This window comes from Triturus cristatus, chromosome 4_2 (assembly GCF_964204655.1).
Source record: "Triturus cristatus chromosome 4_2, aTriCri1.1, whole genome shotgun sequence".
Classification (NCBI taxonomy): Eukaryota; Metazoa; Chordata; class Amphibia; order Caudata; family Salamandridae; genus Triturus; species Triturus cristatus.
Genome location: NC_140586.1, coordinates 413,347,869 through 413,370,428, shown reverse-complemented (window position 1 = coordinate 413,370,428; position 22,560 = coordinate 413,347,869). Strand labels below are relative to the sequence as shown.

The following is a 22,560-nucleotide window of genomic DNA, read 5'->3' as shown; positions in this document are numbered from 1 at the left end:
CCTGGTGTCACTGTGAGGCCCTGCATATTTTTCTGTCTTGAAAGATTTGATATTTTTCAGCTGCTACCGAAAAGAAAATGGCGAAGAAAAATCTGATATTAAGATGGAAATATTACAAAGAGGGTCATGAAAAACTAATATCATTATACGTACGTATCTGTATTTATTTTCTAAAGTTTTACACTGATGGGCCAGGGGCTCAATGCATTTGTTAAACTAAACCAGATTACTATTATTTAAAGGTCACCAATATACACAAGATCATTCCTGATGCCTACATTACCCATGTGCTCTTTCCTTCACCTCTCGTGGCCTCTGGACATCCCACCAAGAAGCAGAGGAACCGCAACTCACGGAGAGAAAGTGTCACCTAAGTGACGCGTCCATGTTCAAACAGCGCTTCACAAAGTGCACTTTGAGAGACCCAAGAAAACTTGGCAGAGGTGGGTTTCACAGCAAGGAGGGCTGATAGCCCGCAGTGCCCTTTACATGGCTATAGCAATACTCACCCTGGTCCTGGTCCAAACATCAGCCACCAGAGCTCAGTAAATTACCAGAATAAACAACAACCCTATATGGTGTTTTTATAGCCTTGTTTTTTAATGGATTTCTTTTCTACTTTATGGAAAAGGTGTTGCCCGTACGGAGATCGAACTCACAGCCTTGGTGTTACTAGCACCATGCTCTAACCAACTGACCTAACCGGCCAAAGCATAATGTGATACTAAAGGAGTTCTATTGAAACTGAAGAGGCAGTGACTGTACACAGAGACATTGAATAGACAGACAGACAGGCCATTGCTGACCCATCATAGTTTCAGGCCAAGACTTTGAAGCGCTCCAATAACCCTGCACCAATTCGCACACACCGGGGAGCATCACCAAAGAACACAGATAGTATTTAATGAGCTGCACTGAACGTGCTTCAATAACAAGAGCTGCACGACCATCACTCCCCAGAAAAGATGGATTGAAGGCAAGAATCATCCGCAGACCCTCCCATCTGCCACACTCATCCAGAAAGGTACTGGTCTCGGCTTGGTAGCACTCGCATGCTCAATGCTATGCAGGTTCATCTCACACCCGAGCTTAATCCATACCACACACTGTCACTCACTGGGCTCTCAATCCTTAACCCTTCACTTCCTGTACCTTTTTCTCTGTACTCCTTACCCAATCTCTCATACCTGCCCCTCCCTTCACTTTCATAGAACTGGACCCTTGCTGCGCCTTCTTCTGTGATTCTCCAGAGAACACAGTTTATAACCTTATAAAGAAGATTATGTGCTCAATATTGTCTGCGCCTTCCCTTCATTAACTAACATCTTTTACCCATACTATAGACCACATTACAGCTTATTTATGAGTGAGTGCACATCTTGAAAGGTGTAGTCGTGGCCGAGTGGTTAAGGCGATGGACTTGAAATCCATTGGGGTCTCCCCGCGCAGGTTCGAATCCTGCCGACTACGCTTTCCTTCTTATTATGTCATTACATTTTGACGTGGAAACTAATTATGTGGTTCGTAAACATCTGCATATCCGCATAATTGTGTCTTTGCTACTCTTGTGCCAAGTGTGCTGCACCTGTTGTTTGAAGCTTGCATTACTGCTTCCCATGTTGTACTTTGATGGCAGTGCAGCTTAAAAACATCTTTTCACTTCACAAAACCAAACTGATACTGAAATGCGCATACTCTCTTATAAGTGAATTGATTTATCTTCTGCATTTGTTCATATCACTAACACCTGGCAGACATTAAAGCATGGCTGCATATTTATTGGTTAAATAAATATGGAAATATACCAGTTTCAGCTTTATTTTTCTCACAAAACCCAAAATAAATATGGATGAATACAGATAAAGTTGACAACAAATTAAATATGGATAAATACAGACGGAAATGTCAAAAAAATAAACACCATAAAACCGGGAGCCCTAAATATAATAGGACCAACTGGGTTTACAAAGAATGAGTCTATTATCTAACAGTACCTCTTCTACGAGGTTGTGTAAAACAAAAGGTACTGCTGAGATTTGAACTCAGGATCTCCTGTTTACTAGACAGGTGCATTAACCAACTAAGCCACAGCACCTACTCTGTTTCATGACTCACCACTGTACCTTCTGTCCTGGTGTCACTGTGAGGCCCTGCATATTTTTCTGTCTTGAAAGATTTGATATTTTTCAGCTGCTACCGAAAAGAAAATGGAGAAGAAAAATCTGATATTAAGATGGAAATATTACAAAGAGGGTCATGAAAAACTAATATCATTATACGTACGTATCTGTATTTATTTTCTAAAGTTTTACACTGATGGGCCAGGGGCTCAATGCATTCGTTAAACTAAACCAGATTACAATTATTTAAAGGTCACCAATATACAAAAGATCATTCCTGATGCCTACATTACCCATGTGCTCTTTCCTTCACCTCTCGTGACCTCTGGACATCCCACCAAGAAGCAGAGGAACCGCAACTCACGGAGAGAAAGTGTCACCTCAGTGACACGTCCATGTTCAAACAGCGCTTCACAAAGTGCACTTTGAGAGACCCAAGAAAACTTGGCAGAGGCGGGTTTCACAGCAAGGAGGGCTGATAGCCGCAGTGCCCTTTACATGGCTATAGCAATACTCACCCTGGTCCTGGTCCAAACATCAGCCACCAGAGCTCAGTAAATTACCAGAATAAACAACAATCCTGTATAGTGTTTTTATAGCCTTGTTTTTTAATGGATTTCTTTTCTACTTTATGGAAAAGGTGTTGCCCGTACGGAGATCGAACTCACAGCCTTGGTGTTACTAGCACCATGCTCTAACCAACTGACCTAACCGGCCAAAGCATAACGTGATACTAAAGGAGTTCTATTGAAACTGAAGAGGCAGTGACTGTACACAGAGACATTGAATAGACAGACAGACAGGCCATTGCTGACCCATCATAGTTTCAGGCCAAGACATTGAAGCGCTCCAATAATCCTGCACCAATTCGCACACACCGGGGAGCATCACCAAAGAACACAGATAGTATTTAATGAGCTGCACTGAACGTGCTTCAATAACAAGAGCTGCACGACCATCACTCCCCAGAAAAGATGGATTGAAGGCAAGAATCATTCGCAGACCCTCCCATCTGCCACACTCATCCAGAAAGGTACTGGTCTCGGCTTGGTAGCACTCGCATGCTCAATGCTATGCAGGTTCATCTCACACCCGAGCTTAATCCATACCACACACTGTCACTCACTGGGCTCTCAATCCTTAACCCTTCACTTCCTGTACCTTTTTCTCTGTACTCCTTACCCAATCTCTAATACCTGCCCCTCCCTTCACTTTCATAGAACTGGACCCTTGCTGTGCTTTCTTCTGTGATTCTCCAGAGAACACAGTTTATAACCTTATAAAGAAGATTATGTGCTCAATATTTTCTGCGCCTTCCCTTCATTAACTAACATCTTTTACCCATACTATAGACCACATTACAGCTTATTTATGAGTGAGTGCACATCTTTAAAGGTGTAGTCGTGGCCGAGTGGTTAAGGCGATGGGCTTGAAATCCATTGGGGTCTCCCCGTGCAGGTTCGAATCCTGCCGACTATGCTTTCCTTTTTATTATGTCATTACATTTTGACGTGGAAACTAATTATGTGGTTCGTAAACATCTGCATATCCGCATAATTGTGTCTTTGCTACTCTTGTGCCAAGTGTGCTGCACCTGTTGTTTGAAGCTTGCATTACTGCTTCCCATGTTGTACTTTGATGGCAGTGCAGCTTAAAAACATCTTTTCACTTCACAAAACCAAACTGATACTGAAATGCGCATACTCTCATATAAGTGAATTGATTTATCTTCTGCATTTGTTCATATCACTAACACCTGGCAGACATTAAAGCATGGCTGCATATTTATTGGTTAAATAAATATGGAAATATACCAGTTTCAGCTTTATTTTTCTCACAAAACCCATAATAAATATGGATGAATACAGATAAAGTTGACAACAAATTAAATATGGATAAATACAGACGGAAATGTCAAAAAAATAAACACCATGAAACCGGGAGCCCTAAATATAATAGGACCAACTGGGTTTACAAAGAATGAGTCTATTATCTAACAGTACCTCTTCTATGAGGTTGTGTAAAACAAAAGGTACTGCTGAGATTCAAACTCAGGATCTCCTGTTTACTAGACAGGCGCTTTAACCAACTAAGCCACAGCACCTACTCTTTTTCACTACTCACCACTGTACCTTCTGTCCTGGTGTCACTGTGAGGCCCTGCATATTTTTCTGTCTTGAAAGATTTGATATTTTTCAGCTGCTACCGAAAAGAAAATGGCGAAGAAAAATCTGATATTAAGATGGAAATATTACAAAGAGGGTCATGAAAAACTAATATCATTATACGTACGTATCTGTATTTATTTTCTAAAGTTTTACACTGATGGGCCAGGGGCTCAATGCATTTGTTAAACTAAACCAGATTACTATTATTTAAAGGTCACCAATATACACAAGATCATTCCTGATGCCTACATTACCCATGTGCTCTTTCCTTCACCTCTCGTGGCCTCTGGACATCCCACCAAGAAGCAGAGGAACCGCAACTCACGGAGAGAAAGTGTCACCTAAGTGACGCGTCCATGTTCAAACAGCGCTTCACAAAGTGCACTTTGAGAGACCCAAGAAAACTTGGCAGAGGTGGGTTTCACAGCAAGGAGGGCTGATAGCCCGCAGTGCCCTTTACATGGCTATAGCAATACTCACCCTGGTCCTGGTCCAAACATCAGCCACCAGAGCTCAGTAAATTACCAGAATAAACAACAACCCTATATGGTGTTTTTATAGCCTTGTTTTTTAATGGATTTCTTTTCTACTTTATGGAAAAGGTGTTGCCCGTACGGAGATCGAACTCACAGCCTTGGTGTTACTAGCACCATGCTCTAACCAACTGACCTAACCGGCCAAAGCATAATGTGATACTAAAGGAGTTCTATTGAAACTGAAGAGGCAGTGACTGTACACAGAGACATTGAATAGACAGACAGACAGGCCATTGCTGACCCATCATAGTTTCAGGCCAAGACTTTGAAGCGCTCCAATAACCCTGCACCAATTCGCACACACCGGGGAGCATCACCAAAGAACACAGATAGTATTTAATGAGCTGCACTGAACGTGCTTCAATAACAAGAGCTGCACGACCATCACTCCCCAGAAAAGATGGATTGAAGGCAAGAATCATCCGCAGACCCTCCCATCTGCCACACTCATCCAGAAAGGTACTGGTCTCGGCTTGGTAGCACTTGCATGCTCAATGCTATGCAGGTTCATCTCACACCCGAGCTTAATCCATACCACACACTGTCACTCACTGGGCTCTCAATCCTTAACCCTTCACTTCCTGTACCTTTTTCTCTGTACTCCTTACCCAATCTCTCATACCTGCCCCTCCCTTCACTTTCATAGAACTGGACCCTTGCTGCGCCTTCTTCTGTGATTCTCCAGAGAACACAGTTTATAACCTTATAAAGAAGATTATGTGCTCAATATTGTCTGCGCCTTCCCTTCATTAACTAACATCTTTTACCCATACTATAGACCACATTACAGCTTATTTATGAGTGAGTGCACATCTTGAAAGGTGTAGTCGTGGCCGAGTGGTTAAGGCGATGGACTTGAAATCCATTGGGGTCTCCCCGCGCAGGTTCGAATCCTGCCGACTACGCTTTCCTTCTTATTATGTCATTACATTTTGACGTGGAAACTAATTATGTGGTTCGTAAACATCTGCATATCCGCATAATTGTGTCTTTGCTACTCTTGTGCCAAGTGTGCTGCACCTGTTGTTTGAAGCTTGCATTACTGCTTCCCATGTTGTACTTTGATGGCAGTGCAGCTTAAAAACATCTTTTCACTTCACAAAACCAAACTGATACTGAAATGCGCATACTCTCTTATAAGTGAATTGATTTATCTTCTGCATTTGTTCATATCACTAACACCTGGCAGACATTAAAGCATGGCTGCATATTTATTGGTTAAATAAATATGGAAATATACCAGTTTCAGCTTTATTTTTCTCACAAAACCCAAAATAAATATGGATGAATACAGATAAAGTTGACAACAAATTAAATATGGATAAATACAGACGGAAATGTCAAAAAAATAAACACCATAAAACCGGGAGCCCTAAATATAATAGGACCAACTGGGTTTACAAAGAATGAGTCTATTATCTAACAGTACCTCTTCTACGAGGTTGTGTAAAACAAAAGGTACTGCTGAGATTTGAACTCAGGATCTCCTGTTTACTAGACAGGTGCATTAACCAACTAAGCCACAGCACCTACTCTGTTTCATGACTCACCACTGTACCTTCTGTCCTGGTGTCACTGTGAGGCCCTGCATATTTTTCTGTCTTGAAAGATTTGATATTTTTCAGCTGCTACCGAAAAGAAAATGGAGAAGAAAAATCTGATATTAAGATGGAAATATTACAAAGAGGGTCATGAAAAACTAATATCATTATACGTACGTATCTGTATTTATTTTCTAAAGTTTTACACTGATGGGCCAGGGGCTCAATGCATTCGTTAAACTAAACCAGATTACAATTATTTAAAGGTCACCAATATACAAAAGATCATTCCTGATGCCTACATTACCCATGTGCTCTTTCCTTCACCTCTCGTGACCTCTGGACATCCCACCAAGAAGCAGAGGAACCGCAACTCACGGAGAGAAAGTGTCACCTCAGTGACACGTCCATGTTCAAACAGCGCTTCACAAAGTGCACTTTGAGAGACCCAAGAAAACTTGGCAGAGGCGGGTTTCACAGCAAGGAGGGCTGATAGCCGCAGTGCCCTTTACATGGCTATAGCAATACTCACCCTGGTCCTGGTCCAAACATCAGCCACCAGAGCTCAGTAAATTACCAGAATAAACAACAATCCTGTATAGTGTTTTTATAGCCTTGTTTTTTAATGGATTTCTTTTCTACTTTATGGAAAAGGTGTTGCCCGTACGGAGATCGAACTCACAGCCTTGGTGTTACTAGCACCATGCTCTAACCAACTGACCTAACCGGCCAAAGCATAACGTGATACTAAAGGAGTTCTATTGAAACTGAAGAGGCAGTGACTGTACACAGAGACATTGAATAGACAGACAGACAGGCCATTGCTGACCCATCATAGTTTCAGGCCAAGACATTGAAGCGCTCCAATAATCCTGCACCAATTCGCACACACCGGGGAGCATCACCAAAGAACACAGATAGTATTTAATGAGCTGCACTGAACGTGCTTCAATAACAAGAGCTGCACGACCATCACTCCCCAGAAAAGATGGATTGAAGGCAAGAATCATTCGCAGACCCTCCCATCTGCCACACTCATCCAGAAAGGTACTGGTCTCGGCTTGGTAGCACTCGCATGCTCAATGCTATGCAGGTTCATCTCACACCCGAGCTTAATCCATACCACACACTGTCACTCACTGGGCTCTCAATCCTTAACCCTTCACTTCCTGTACCTTTTTCTCTGTACTCCTTACCCAATCTCTAATACCTGCCCCTCCCTTCACTTTCATAGAACTGGACCCTTGCTGTGCTTTCTTCTGTGATTCTCCAGAGAACACAGTTTATAACCTTATAAAGAAGATTATGTGCTCAATATTTTCTGCGCCTTCCCTTCATTAACTAACATCTTTTACCCATACTATAGACCACATTACAGCTTATTTATGAGTGAGTGCACATCTTTAAAGGTGTAGTCGTGGCCGAGTGGTTAAGGCGATGGGCTTGAAATCCATTGGGGTCTCCCCGTGCAGGTTCGAATCCTGCCGACTATGCTTTCCTTTTTATTATGTCATTACATTTTGACGTGGAAACTAATTATGTGGTTCGTAAACATCTGCATATCCGCATAATTGTGTCTTTGCTACTCTTGTGCCAAGTGTGCTGCACCTGTTGTTTGAAGCTTGCATTACTGCTTCCCATGTTGTACTTTGATGGCAGTGCAGCTTAAAAACATCTTTTCACTTCACAAAACCAAACTGATACTGAAATGCGCATACTCTCTTATAAGTGAATTGATTTATCTTCTGCATTTGTTCATATCACTAACACCTGGCAGACATTAAAGCATGGCTGCATATTTATTGGTTAAATAAATATGGAAATATACCAGTTTCAGCTTTATTTTTCTCACAAAACCCATAATAAATATGGATGAATACAGATAAAGTTGACAACAAATTAAATATGGATAAATACAGATGGAAATGTCAAAAAAATAAACACCATAAAACCGGGAGCCCTAAATATAATAGGACCAACTGGGTTTACAAAGAATGAGTCTATTATCTAACAGTACCTCTTCTATGAGGTTGTGTAAAACAAAAGGTACTGCTGAGATTTGAACTCAGGATCTCCTGTTTACTAGACAGGCGCTTTAACCAACTAAGCCACAGCACCTACTCTGTTTCACGACTCACCACTGTACCTTCTGTCCTGGTGTCACTGTGAGGCCCTGCATATTTTTCTGTCTTGAAAGATTTGATATTTTTCAGCGGCTACCGAAAAGAAAATGGAGAAGAAAAATCTGATATTAAGATGGAAATATTACAAAGAGGGTCATGAAAAACTAATATCATTATACGTACGTATCTGTATTTATTTTCTAAAGTTTTACACTGATGGGCCAGGGGCTCAATGCATTCGTTAAACTAAACCAGATTACAATTATTTAAAGGTCACCAATATACACAAGATCATTCCTGATGCCTACATTACCCATGTGCTCTTTCCTTCACCTCTCGTGGCCTCTGGACATCCCACCAAGAAGCAGAGGAACCGCAACTCACGGAGAGAAAGTGTCACCTAAGTGACGCGTCCATGTTCAAACAGCGCTTCACAAAGTGCACTTTGAGAGACCCAAGAAAACTTGGCAGAGGCGGGTATCACAGCAAGGAGGGCTGATAGCCCGCAGTGCCCTTTACATGGCTATAGCAATACTCACCCTGGTCCTGGTCCAAACATCAGCCACCAGAGCTCAGTAAATTACCAGAATAAACAGCAACCCTATATGGTGTTTTTATAGCCTTGTTTTTTAATGGATTTCTTTTCTACTTTATGGAAAAGGTGTTGCCCGTACGGAGATCGAACTCACAGCCTTGGTGTTACTAGCACCATGCTCTAACCAACTGACCTAACCGGCCAAAGCATGATGTGATACTAAAGGAGTTCTATTGAAACTGAAGAGGCAGTGACTGTACACAGAGACATTGAATAGACAGACAGACAGGCCATTGCTGACCCATCATAGTTTCAGGCCAAGACATTGAAGCGCTCCAGTAATCCTGCACCAATTCGCACACACCGGGGCGCATCACCAAAGAACACAGATAGTATTTAATGAGCTGCACTGAACGTGCTTCAATAACAAGAGCTGCACGACCATCACTCCCCAGAAAAGATGGATTGAAGGCAAGAATCATCCGCAGACCCTCCCGTCTGCCACACTCATCCAGAAAGGTACTGGTCTCGGCTTGGTAGCACTCGCATGCTCAATGCTATGCAGGTTCATCTCACACCCGAGCTTAATCCATACCACACACTGTCACTGACTGGGCTCTCAATCCTTAACCCTTCACTTCCTGTACCTTTTTCTCTGTACTCCTTACCCAATCTCTCATACCTGCCCCTCCCTTCACTTTCATAGAACTGGACCCTTGCTGCGCCTTCTTCTGTGATTCCCAGAGAACACAGTTTATAACCTTATAAAGAAGATTATGTGCTCAATATTGTCTGCGCCTTCCCTTCATTAACTAACATCTTTTACCCATACTATAGACCACATTACAGCTTATTTATGAGTGAGTGCACATCTTGAAAGGTGTAGTCGTGGCCGAGTGGTTAAGGCGATGGACTTGAAATCCATTGGGGTCTCCCCGCGCAGGTTCGAATCCTGCCGACTACGCTTTCCTTTTTATTATGACATTACATTTTGACGTGGAAACTAATTATGTGGTTCGTAAACATCTGCATATCCGCATAATTTTGTCTTTGCTACTCTTGTGCCAAGTGTGCTGCACCTGTTGTTTGAAGCTTGCATTACTGCTTCCCATGTTGTACTTTGATGGCAGTGCAGCTTAAAAACATCTTTTCACTTCACAAAACCAAACTTATACTGAAATGCGCATACTCTCATATAAGTGAATTGATTTATCTTCTGCATTTGTTCATATCACTAACACCTGGCAGACATTAAAGCATGGCTGCATATTTATTGGTTAAATAAATATGGAAATATACCAGTTTCAGCTTTATTTTTCTCACAAAACCCATAATAAATATGGATGAATACAGATAAAGTTGACAACAAATTAAATATGGATAAATACAGACGGAAATGTAAAAAAAATAAACACCATAAAACCGGGAGCCCTAAATATAATAGGACCAACTGGGTTTACAAAGAATGAGTCTATTATCTAACAGTACCTCTTCTATGAGGTTGTGTAAAACAAAAGGTACTGCTGAGATTTGAACTCAGGATCTCCTGTTTACTAGACAGGCGCATTAACCAACTAAGCCACAGCACCTACTCTGTTTCACGAATCACCACTGTACCTTCTGTCCTGGTGTCACTGTGAGGCCCTGCATATTTTTCTGTCTTGAAAGATTTGATATTTTTCAGCTGCTACCGAAAAGAAAATGGAGAAGAAAAATCTGATATTAAGATGGAAATATTACAAAGAGGGTCATGAAAAACTAATATCATTATACGTACGTATCTGTATTTATTTTCTAAAGTTTTACACTGATGGGCCAGGGGCTCAATGCATTCGTTAAACTAAACCAGATTACAATTATTTAAAGGTCACCAATATACACAAGATCATTCCTGATGCCTACATTACCCATGTGCTCTTTCCTTCACCTCTCGTGACCTCTGGACATCCCACCAAGAAGCAGAGGAACCGCAACTCACGGAGAGAAAGTGTCACCTCAGTGACGCGTCCATGTTCAAACAGCGCTTCACAAAGTGCACTTTGAGAGAACCAAGAAAACTTGGCAGAGGCGGGTTTCACAGCAAGGAGGGCTGATAGCCGCAGTGCCCTTTACATGGCTATAGCAATACTCACCCTGGTCCTGGTCCAAACATCAGCCACCAGAGCTCAGTAAATTACCAGAATAAACAACAACCCTGTATAGTGTTTTTATAGCCTTGTTTTTTAATGGATTTCTTTTCTACTTTATGGAAAAGGTGTTGCCCATACGGAGATCGAACTCACAGCCTTGGTGTTACTAGCACCATGCTCTAACCAACTGACCTAACCGGCCAAAGCATAACGTTATACTAAAGGAGTTCTATTGAAACTGAATAGGCAGTGACTGTACACAGAGACATTGAATAGACAGACAGACAGGCCATTGCTGACCCATCATAGTTTCAGGCCAAGACATTGAAGCGCTCCAATAATCCTGCACCAATTCGCACACACTGGGGAGCATCACCAAAGAACACAGATAGTATTTAATGAGCTGCACTGAACGTGCTTCAAAAACAAGAGCTGCACGACCATCACTCCCCAGAAAAGATGGATTGAAGGCAAGAATCATCCGCAGACCCTCCCATCTGCCACACTCATCCAGAAAGGTACTGGTCTCGGCTTGGTAGCACTCGCATGCTCAATGCTATGCAGGTTCATCTCACACCCGAGCTTAATCCATACCACACACTGTCACTCACTGGGCTCTCAATCCTTAACCCTTCACTTCCTGTACCTTTTTCTCTGTACTCCTTACCCAATCTCTCATACCTGCCCCTCCCTTCACTTTCATAGAACTGGACCCTTGCTGTGCTTTCTTCTGTGATTCTCCAGAGAACACAGTTTATAACCTTATAAAGAAGATTATGTGCTCAATATTTTCTGCGCCTTCCCTTCATTAACTAACATCTTTTACCCATACTATAGACCACATTACAGCTTATTTATGAGTGAGTGCACATCTTGAAAGGTGTAGTCGTGGCCGAGTGGTTAAGGCGATGGACTTGAAATCCATTGGGGTCTCCCTGTGCAGGTTCGAATCCTGCCGACTACGCTTTCCTTTTTATTATGTCATTACATTTTGACGTGGAAACTAATTATGTGGTTCGTAAACATCTGCATATCCGCATAATTGTGTCTTTGCTACTCTTGTGCCAAGTGTGCTGCACCTGTTGTTTGAAGCTTGCATTACTGCTTCCCATGTTGTACTTTGATGGCAGTGCAGCTTAAAAACATCTTTTCACTTCACAAAACCAAACTGATACTGAAATGCGCATACTCTCTTATAAGTGAATTGATTTATCTTCTGCATTTGTTCATATCACTAACACCTGGCAGACATTAAAGCATGGCTGCATATTTATTGGTTAAATAAATATGGAAATATACCAGTTTCAGCTTTATTTTTCTCACAAAACCCATAATAAATATGGATGAATACAGATAAAGTTGACAACAAATTAAATATGGATAAATACAGATGGAAATGTCAAAAAAATAAACACCATAAAACCGGGAGCCCTAAATATAATAGGACCAACTGGGTTTACAAAGAATGACTCTATTATCTAACAGTACCTCTTCTATGAGGTTGTGTAAAACAAAAGGTTTCTGCTGAGATTTGAACTCAGGATCTCCTGTTTACTAGACAGGCGCTTTAACCAACTAAGCCACAGCACCTACTCTGTTTCACGACTCACCACTGTACCTTCTGTCCTGGTGTCACTGTGAGGCCCTGCATATTTTTCTGTCTTGAAAGATTTGATATTTTTCAGCTGCTACCGAAAAGAAAATGGAGAAGAAAAATCTGATATTAAGATGGAAATATTACAAAGAGGGTCATGAAAAACTAATATCATTATACGTACGTATCTGTATTTATTTTCTAAAGTTTTACACTGATGGGCCAGGGGCTCAATGCATTCGTTAAACTAAACCAGATTACAATTATTTAAAGGTCACCAATATACACAAGATCATTCCTGATGCCTACATTACCCATGTGCTCTTTCCTTCACCTCTCGTGGCCTCTGGACATCCCACCAAGAAGCAGAGGAACCGCAACTCACGGAGAGAAAGTGTCACCTAAGTGACGCGTCCATGTTCAAACAGCGCTTCACAAAGTGCACTTTGAGAGACCCAAGAAAACTTGGCAGAGGCGGGTATCACAGCAAGGAGGGCTGATAGCCCGCAGTGCCCTTTACATGGCTATAGCAATACTCACCCTGGTCCTGGTCCAAACATCAGCCACCAGAGCTCAGTAAATTACCAGAATAAACAACAACCCTATATGGTGTTTTTATAGCCTTGTTTTTTAATGGATTTCTTTTCTACTTTATGGAAAAGGTGTTGCCCGTACGGAGATCGAACTCACAGCCTTGGTGTTACTAGCACCATGCTCTAACCAACTGACCTAACCGGCCAAAGCATAATGTGATGCTAAAGGAGTTCTATTGAAACTGAAGAGGCAGTGACTGTACACAGAGACATTGAATAGACAGACAGACAGGCCATTGCTGACCCATCATAGTTTCAGGCCAAGACATTGAAGCGCTCCAATAATCCTGCAACAATTCGCACACACCGGGGCGCATCACCAAAGAACACAGATAGTATTTAATTAGCTGCACTGAACGTGCTTCAATAACAAGAGCTGCACGACCATCACTCCCCAGAAAAGATGGATTGAAGGCAAGAATCATCCGCAGACCCTCCCATCTGCCACACTCATCCAGAAAGGTACTGGTCTCGGCTTGGTAGCACTCGCATGCTCAATGCTATGCAGGTTCATCTCACACCCGAGCTTAATCCATACCACACACTGTCACTCACTGGGCTCTCAATCCTTAACCCTTCACTTCCTGTACCTTTTTCTCTGTACTCCTTACCCAATCTCTCATACCTGCCCCTCCCTTCACTTTCATAGAACTGGACCCTTGCTGCGCCTTCTTCTGTGATTCCCAGAGAACACAGTTTATAACCTTATAAAGAAGATTATGTGCTCAATATTGTCTGCGCCTTCCCTTCATTAACTAACATCTTTTACCCATACTATAGACCACATTACAGCTTATTTATGAGTGAGTGCACATCTTGAAAGGTGTAGTCGTGGCCGAGTGGTTAAGGCGATGGACTTGAAATCCATTGGGGTCTCCCCGTGCAGGTTCGAATCCTGCCGACTACGCTTTCCTTTTTATTATGTCATTACATTTTGACGTGGAAACTAGTTATGTGGTTCGTAAACATCTGCACATCCGCATAATTGTGTCTTTGCTACTCTTGTGCCAAGTGTGCTGCACCTGTTGTTTGAAGCTTGCATTACTGCTTCCCATGTTGTACTTTGATGGCAGTGCAGCTTAAAAACATCTTTTCACTTCACAAAACCAAACTGATACTGAAATGCGCTTACTCTCATATAAGTGAATTGATTTATCTTCTGCATTTGTTCATATCACTAACACCTGGAAGACATTAAAGCATGGTTGCATATTTATTGGTTAAATAAATATGGAAATATACCAGTTTCAGCTTTATTTTTCTCACAAAACCCATAATAAATATGGATGAATACAGATAAAGTTGACAACAAATTAAATATGGATAAATACAGACGGAAATGTCAAAAAAATAAACACCATGAAACCGGGAGCCCTAAATATAATAGGACCAACTGGGTTTACAAAGAATGAGTCTATTATCTAACAGTACCTCTTCTATGAGGTTGTGTAAAACAAAAGGTACTGCTGAGATTCGAACTGAGGATCTCCTGTTTACTAGACAGGCGCTTTAACCAACTAAGCCACGGCACCTACTCTTTTTCATGACTCACCACTGTACCTTCTGTCCTGGTGTCACTGTGAGGCCCTGCATATTTTTCTGTCTTGAAAGATTTGATATTTTTCAGCTGCTACCGAAAAGAAAATGGAGAAGAAAAATCTGATATTAAGATGGAAATATTACAAAGAGGGTCATGAAAAACTAATATCATTATACGTACGTATCTGTATTTATTTTCTAAAGTTTTACACTGATGGGCCAGGGGCTCAATGCATTCGTTAAACTAAACCAGATTACAATTATTTAAAGGTCACCAATATACACAAGATCATTCCTGATGCCTACATTACCCATGTGCTCTTTCCTTCACCTCTCGTGGCCTCTGGACATCCCACCAAGAAGCAGAGGAACCGCAACTCACGGAGAGAAAGTGTCACCTAAGTGACGCGTCCATGTTCAAACAGCGCTTCACAAAGTGCACTTTGAGAGACCCAAGAAAACTTGGCAGAGGCGGGTATCACAGCAAGGAGGGCTGATAGCCCGCAGGGCCCTTTACATGGCTATAGCAATACTCACCCTGGTCCTGGTTCAAACATCAGCCACCAGAGCTCAGTAAATTACCAGAATAAACAACAACCCTATATGGTGTTTTTATAGCCTTGTTTTTTAATGGATTTCTTTTCTACTTTATGGAAAAGGTGTTGCCCGTACGGAGATCGAACTCACAGCCTTGGTGTTACTAGCACCATGCTCTAACCAACTGACCTAACCGGCCAAAGCATAATGTGATACTAAAGGAGTTCTATTGAAACTGAAGAGGCAGTGACTGTACACAGAGACATTGAATAGACAGACAGACAGGCCATTGCTGACCCATCATAGTTTCAGGCCAAGACATTGAAGCGCTCCAATAATCCTGCACCAATTCGCACACACCGGGGAGCATCACCAAAGAACACAGATAGTATTTAATGAGCTGCACTGAACATGCTTCAATAACAAGAGCTGCACGACCATCACTCCCCAGAAAAGATGGATTGAAGGCAAGAATCATCCCAGACCCTCCCATCTGCCACACTCATCCAGAAAGGTACTGGTCTCGGCTTGGAAGCACTCGCATGCTCAATGCTATGCAGGTTCATCTCACACCCGAGCTTAATCCATACCACACACTGTCACTCACTGGGCTCTCAATCCTTAACCCTTCACTTCCTGTACCTTTTTCTCTGTACTCCTTACCCAATCTCTCATACCTGCCCCTCCCTTCACTTTCATAGAACTGGACCCTTGCTGCGCCTTCTTCTGTGATTCCAAGAGAACACATTTTATAACCTTATAAAGAAGATTATGTGCTCAATATTGTCTGCGCCTTCCCTTCATTAACTAACATCTTTTACCCATACTATAGACCACATTACAGCTTATTTATGAGTGAGTGCACATCTTGAAAGGTATCGTCGTGGCCGAGGGGTTAAGGCGATGGACTTGAAATCCATTGGGGTCTCCCCGCGCCTGTTCGATTCCTGCCGACTACGCTTTCCTTTTTATTATGTCATTACATTTTGACGTGGAAACTAATTATGTGGTTTGTACACGTCTGCATATCCGCATAATTGTGTCTTTGCTACTCTTGTGCCAAGTGTGCTGCACCTGTTGTTTGAAGCTTGCATTACTGCTTCCCATGTTGTACTTTGATGGCAGTGAAGCTTAAAAACATCTTTTCACTTCACAAAACCAAACTGATACTGAAATGCGCATACTCTCATATAAGTGAATTGTTTTATCTTCTGCATTTGTTCATATCACTAACACCTGGCAGACATTAAAGCATGGCTGCATATTTATTGGTTAAATAAATATGGAAATATACCAGTTTCAGCTTTATTTTTCTCACAAAACCCATAATAAATACAGATGAATACAGATAAAGTTGACAACAAATTAAATATGGATAAATACAGACGGAAATGTCAAAAAAATAAACACCATAAAACCGGGAGCCCTAACTATAATAGGACCAACTGGGTTTACAAATAATGAGTCTATTATCTAACAGTACCTCTTCTATGAGGTTGTGTAAAACAAAAGGTACTGCTGAGATTCAAACTCATGATCTCCTGTTTACTAGACAGGCACTTTAACCCCTTCCATGCTCATGACGGAACGGTTCCGTCATGAGCATCGGTTGAGCTGTGCTCATGACGGAACCGTTCCGTCATGGCCCCGCCCGCGCTCGAACCCTTCAGCACCGCGGGGGAATCCACGCAGCGCTGAAGGGGTTAACCAACTAAGCCACAGCACCTACTCTGTTTCATGACTCACCACTGTACCTTCTGTCCTGGTGTCACTGTGAGGCCCTGCATATTTTTCTGTCTTGAAAGATTTGATATTTTTCAGCTGCTACCGAAAAGAAAATGGAGAAGAAAAATCTGATATTAAGATGGAAATATTACAAAGAGGGTCATGAAAAACTAATATCATTATACGTACGTATCTGTATTTATTTTCTAAAGTTTTACACTGATGGGCCAGGGGCTCAATGCATTCGTTAAACTAAACCAGATTACAATTATTTAAAGGTCACCAATATACACAAGATCATTCCTGATGCCTACATTACCCATGTGCTCTTTCCTTCACCTCTCGTGGCCTCTGGACATCCCACCAAGAAGCAGAGGAACCGCAACTCACGGAGAGAAAGTGTCACCTAAGTGACGCGTCCATGTTCAAACAGCGCTTCACAAAGTGCACTTTGAGAGACCCAAGAAAACTTGGCAGAGGCGGGTATCACAGCAAGGAGGGCTGATAGCCCGCAGTGCCCTTTACATGGCTATAGCAATGCTCACCCTGGTCCTGGTCCAAACATCAGCCACCAGAGCTCAGTAAATTACCAGAATAAACAACAACCCTATAGGTGTTTTTATAGCCTTGTTTTTTAATGGATTTCTTTTCTACTTTATGGAAAAGGTGTTGCCCGTACGGAGATCGAACTCACAGCCTTGGTGTTACTAGCACCATGCTCTAACCAACTGACCTAACTGGCCAAAGCATAATGTGATACTAAAGGAGTTCTATTGAAACTGAAGAGGCAGTGACTGTACACAGAGACATTGAATAGACAGACAGACAGGCCATTGCTGACCCATCATAGTTTCAGGCCAAGACATTGAAGCGCTCCAATAATCCTGCACCAATTCGCACACACCGGGGAGCATCACCAAAGAACACAGATAGTATTTAATGAGCTGCACTGAACGTGCTTCAATAACAAGAGCTGCACGACCATCACTCCCCAGAAAAGATGGATTGAAGGCAAGAATCATCCCAGACCCTCCCATCTGCCACACTCATCCAGAAAGGTACTGGTCTCGGCTTGGTAGCACTCGCATGCTCAATGCTATGCAGGTTCATCTCACACCCGAGCTTAATCCATACCACACACTGTCACTCACTGGGCTCTCAATCCTTAACCCTTCACTTCCTGTACTTTTTTCTCTGTACTCCTTACCCAATCTCTCATACCTGCCCCTCCCTTCACTTTCATAGAACTGGACCCTTGCTGCGCCTTCTTCTGTGATTCTCCAGAGAACACAGTTTATAACCTTATAAAGAAGATTATGTGCTCAATATTGTCTGCGCCTTCCCTTCATTAACTAACATCTTTTACCCATACTATAGACCACATTACAGCTTATTTATGAGTGAGTGCACATCTTGAAAGGTGTAGTCGTGGCCGAGTGGTTAGGCGATGGACTTGAAATCCATTGGGGTCTCCCCGCGCAGGTTCGAATCCTGCCGACTACGCTTTCCTTTTTATTGTGTCATTACATTTTGACGTGGAAACTAATTATGTGGTTCGTAAACATCTGCATATCCGCATAATTGTGTCTTTGCTACTCTTGTGCCAAGTGTGCTGCACCTGTTGTTTGAAGCTTGCATTACTGCTTCCCATGTTGTACTTTGATGGCAGTGCAGCTTAAAAACATCTTTTCACTTCACAAAACCAAACTGATACTGAAATGCGCATACTCTCATATAAGTGAATTGATTTATCTTCCTCCTTTGTTCATATCACTAACACCTGGCAGACATTAAAGCATGGCTGCATATTTATTGGTTAAATAAATATGGAAATATACCAGTTTCAGCTTTATTTTTCTCACAAAACCCATAATAAATATGGATGAATACAGATAAAGTTGACAACAAATTAAATATGGATTAATACAGACGGAAATGTCAAAAAAATAAACACCATAAAACCGGGAGCCCTAAATATAATAGGACCAACTGGGTTTACAAAGAATGAGTCTATTATCTAACAGTACCTCTTCTATGAGGTTGTGTAAAACAAAAGGTACTGCTGAGATTCGAACTCAGGATCTCTTGTTTACTTGACTGGCGCTTTAACCAACTAAGCCACAGCACCTACTCTGTTTCACGACTCACCACTGTACCTTCTGTCCTGGTGTCACTGTGAGGCCCTGCATATTTTTCTGTCTTGAAAGATTTGATATTTTTCAGCTGCTACCGAAAAGAAAATGGAGAAGAAAAATCTGATATTAAGATGGAAATATTACAAAGAGGGTCATGAAAAACTAATATCATTATACGTACGTATCTGTATTTATTTTCTAAAGTTTTACACTGATGGGCCAGGGGCTCAATGCATTCGTTAAACTAAACCAGATTACAATTATTTAAAGGTCACCAATATACACAAGATCATTCCTGATGCCTACATTACCCATGTGCTCTTTCCTTCACCTCTCGTGACCTCTGGACATCCCACCAAGAAGCAGAGGAACCGCAACTCACGGAGAGAAAGTGTCACCTAAGTGACGCGTCCATGTTCAAACAGCGCTTCACAAAGTGCACTTTGAGAGACCCAAGAAAACTAGGCAGAGGCGGGTATCACAGCAAGGAGGGCTGATAGCCCGCAGTGCCCTTTACATGGCTATAGCAATACTCACCCTGGTCCTGGTCCAAACATCAGCCACCAGAGCTCAGTAAATTACCAGAATAAACAACAACCCTATATGGTGTTTTTATAGCCTTGTTTTTTAATGGATTTCTTTTCTACTTTATGGAAAAGGTGTTGCCCGTACGGAGATCGAACTCACAGCCTTGGTGTTACTAGCACCATGCTCTAACCAACTGACCTAACCGGCCAAAGCGTAATGTGATACTAAAGGAGTTCTATTGAAACTGAAGAGGCAGTGACTGTACACAGAGACATTGAATAGACAGACAGACAGGCCATTGCTGACCCATCATAGTTTCAGGCCAAGACATTGAAGCGCTCCAATAATCCTGCACCAATTCGCACACACCGGGGAGCATCACCAAAGAACACAGATAGTATTTAATGAGCTGCACTGAACGTGCTTCAATAACAAGAGCTGCACGACCATCACTCCCCAGAAAAGATGGATTGAAGGCAAGAATCATCCGCAGACCCTCCCATCTGCCACACTCATCCAGAAAGGTACTGGTCTCGGCTTGGTAACACTCGCATGCTCAATGCTATGCAGGTTCATCTCACACCCGAGCTTAATCCATACCACACACTGTCACTCACTGGGCTCTCAATCCTTAACCCTTCACTTCCTGTACCTTTTTCTCTGTACTCCTTACCCAATCTCTCTTACCTGCCCCTCTCTTCACTTTCATAGAGCTGGACCCTTGCTGCGCCTTCTTCTGTGATTCTCCAGAGAACACAGTTTATAACCTTATAAAACGATTATGTGCTCAATATTGTCTGCGCCTTCCCTTCATTAACTAACATCTTTTACCCATACTATAGACCACATTACAGCTTATTTATGAGTGAGTGCACTTCTTGAAAGGTGTAGTCGTGGCTGAGTGGTTAAGGCGATGGACTTGAAATCCATTGGGGTCTCCCCGCGCAGGTTTGAATCCTGCCGACTACGCTTTCCTTTTTATTATGTCATTACATTTTGACGTGGAAACTAATTATGTGGTTCGTAACCATCTGCATATCCGCATAATTGTGTCTTTGCTACTCTTGTGCTAAGTGTGCTGCACCTGTTGTTTGAAGCTTGCATTACTGCTTCCCATGTTGTACTTTGATGGCAGTGCAGCTTAAAAACATCTTTTCACTTCACAAAACCAAACTGATACTGAAATGCGCATACTCTCATATAAGTGAATTGATTTATCTTCTGCATTTTTTCATATCACTAACACCTGGCAGACATTAAAGCATGGCTGCATATTTATTGGTTAAATAAATATGGAAATATACCAGTTTCAGCTTCTTTTTTCCTCACAAAACCCATAATAAATATGGATAAATACAGATAAAGTTGACAACAAATTAAATATGGATAAATACAGACGGAAATGTCAAAAAAATAAACACCATAAAACCGGGAGCCCTAAATATAATAGGACCAACTGGGTTTACAAAGAATGAGTCTATTATCTAACAGTACCTCTTCTATGAGGTTGTGTAAAACAAAAGGTACTGCTGAGATTCGAACTCAGGATCTCCTGTTTACTAGACAGGCACTTTAACCAACTAAGCCACAGCACCTACTCTGTTTCACGACTCACCACTGTACCTTCTGTCCTGGTGTCACTGTGAGGCCCTGCATATTTTTCTGTCTTGAAAGATTTGATATTTTTCAGCTGCTACCGAAAAGAAAATGGAGAAGAAAAATCTGATATTAAGATGGAAATATTACAAAGAGGGTCATGAAAAACTAATATCATTATACGTACGTATCTGTATTTATTTTCTAAAGTTTTACACTGATGGGCCAGGGGCTCAATGCATTCGTTAAACTAAACCAGATTACAATTATTTAAAGGTCACTAATATACACAAGATCATTCCTGATGCCTACATTACCCATGTGCTCTTTCCTTCACCTCTCGTGGCCTCTGGACATCCCACCAAGAAGCAGAGGAACCGCAACTCACGGAGAGAAAGTGTCACCTAAGTGACGCGTCCATGTTCAAACAGCGCTTCACAAAGTGCACTTTGAGAGACCCAAGAAAACTTGGCAGAGGCGGGTATCACAGCAAGGAGGGCTGATAGCCCGCAGTGCCCTTTACATGGCTATAGCAATACTCACCCTGGTCCTGGTCCAAACATCAGCCACCAGAGCTCAGTAAATTACCAGAATAAACAACAACCCTATATGGTGTTTTTATAGCCTTGTTTTTTAATGGATTTCTTTTCTACTTTATGGAAAAGGTGTTGCCCGTACGGAGATCGAACTCACAGCCTTGGTGTTACTAGCACCATGCTCTAACCAACTGACCTAACCGTCAAAAGCACAATGTGATACTAAAGGAGTTCTATTGAAACTGAAAAGGCAGTGACTGTACACAGAGACATTGAATAGACAGACAGACAGGCCATTGCTGACCCATCATAGTTTCAGGCCAAGACATTGAAGCGCTACAATAATCCTGCACCAATTCGCACACACCGGGGAGCATCACCAAAGAACACAGATAGTATTTAATGAGCTGCACTGAACGTGCTTCAATAACAAGAGCTGCATGACCATCACTCCCCAGAAAAGATGGATTGAAGGCAAGAATCATCCGCAGACCCTCCCATCTGCCACACTCATCCAGAAAGGTACTGGTCTCGGCTTGGTAGCACTCGCATGCTCAATGCTATGCAGGTTCATCTCACACCCGAGCTTAATCCATACCACACACTGTCACTCACTGGGCTCTCA

The 22,560-nt window shown here is 42.0% G+C and overlaps 13 non-coding genes across 13 annotated transcripts; 10 read left to right on the top strand and 3 right to left on the bottom strand.

Annotated features, from left to right (window-relative positions):
• The first annotated feature begins 1,388 nt into the window (after nt 1–1,388).
• On the top strand, nt 1,389–1,470 carry TRNAS-UGA (transfer RNA serine (anticodon UGA)). The gene has a single exon. It is a non-coding gene; the product is annotated as a tRNA-Ser (tRNA).
• A 2,047-nt stretch (nt 1,471–3,517) lies between these two features.
• Nucleotides 3,518–3,599, top strand: TRNAS-UGA (transfer RNA serine (anticodon UGA)). Its single transcript has one exon. It is a non-coding gene; the product is annotated as a tRNA-Ser (tRNA).
• Nucleotides 3,600–4,150: 551 nt separating this feature from the next.
• Nucleotides 4,151–4,224, bottom strand: TRNAT-AGU (transfer RNA threonine (anticodon AGU)). Its single transcript has one exon. It is a non-coding gene; the product is annotated as a tRNA-Thr (tRNA).
• A 1,423-nt stretch (nt 4,225–5,647) lies between these two features.
• TRNAS-UGA (transfer RNA serine (anticodon UGA)) lies at nt 5,648–5,729 on the top strand. Its single transcript has one exon. It is a non-coding gene; the product is annotated as a tRNA-Ser (tRNA).
• Nucleotides 5,730–7,776: 2,047 nt separating this feature from the next.
• TRNAS-UGA (transfer RNA serine (anticodon UGA)) lies at nt 7,777–7,858 on the top strand. Its single transcript has one exon. It is a non-coding gene; the product is annotated as a tRNA-Ser (tRNA).
• A 551-nt stretch (nt 7,859–8,409) lies between these two features.
• TRNAT-AGU (transfer RNA threonine (anticodon AGU)) lies at nt 8,410–8,483 on the bottom strand. Its single transcript has one exon. It is a non-coding gene; the product is annotated as a tRNA-Thr (tRNA).
• A 1,422-nt stretch (nt 8,484–9,905) lies between these two features.
• Nucleotides 9,906–9,987, top strand: TRNAS-UGA (transfer RNA serine (anticodon UGA)). Its single transcript has one exon. It is a non-coding gene; the product is annotated as a tRNA-Ser (tRNA).
• A 2,047-nt stretch (nt 9,988–12,034) lies between these two features.
• TRNAS-UGA (transfer RNA serine (anticodon UGA)) lies at nt 12,035–12,116 on the top strand. The gene has a single exon. It is a non-coding gene; the product is annotated as a tRNA-Ser (tRNA).
• A 2,048-nt stretch (nt 12,117–14,164) lies between these two features.
• TRNAS-UGA (transfer RNA serine (anticodon UGA)) lies at nt 14,165–14,246 on the top strand. The gene has a single exon. It is a non-coding gene; the product is annotated as a tRNA-Ser (tRNA).
• Nucleotides 14,247–16,290: 2,044 nt separating this feature from the next.
• On the top strand, nt 16,291–16,374 carry TRNAS-UGA (transfer RNA serine (anticodon UGA)). Its single transcript has one exon. It is a non-coding gene; the product is annotated as a tRNA-Ser (tRNA).
• A 2,188-nt stretch (nt 16,375–18,562) lies between these two features.
• Nucleotides 18,563–18,643, top strand: TRNAS-UGA (transfer RNA serine (anticodon UGA)). Its single transcript has one exon. It is a non-coding gene; the product is annotated as a tRNA-Ser (tRNA).
• A 2,047-nt stretch (nt 18,644–20,690) lies between these two features.
• Nucleotides 20,691–20,772, top strand: TRNAS-UGA (transfer RNA serine (anticodon UGA)). The gene has a single exon. It is a non-coding gene; the product is annotated as a tRNA-Ser (tRNA).
• Nucleotides 20,773–21,324: 552 nt separating this feature from the next.
• Nucleotides 21,325–21,398, bottom strand: TRNAT-AGU (transfer RNA threonine (anticodon AGU)). Its single transcript has one exon. It is a non-coding gene; the product is annotated as a tRNA-Thr (tRNA).
• Nucleotides 21,399–22,560: the final 1,162 nt, after the last annotated feature.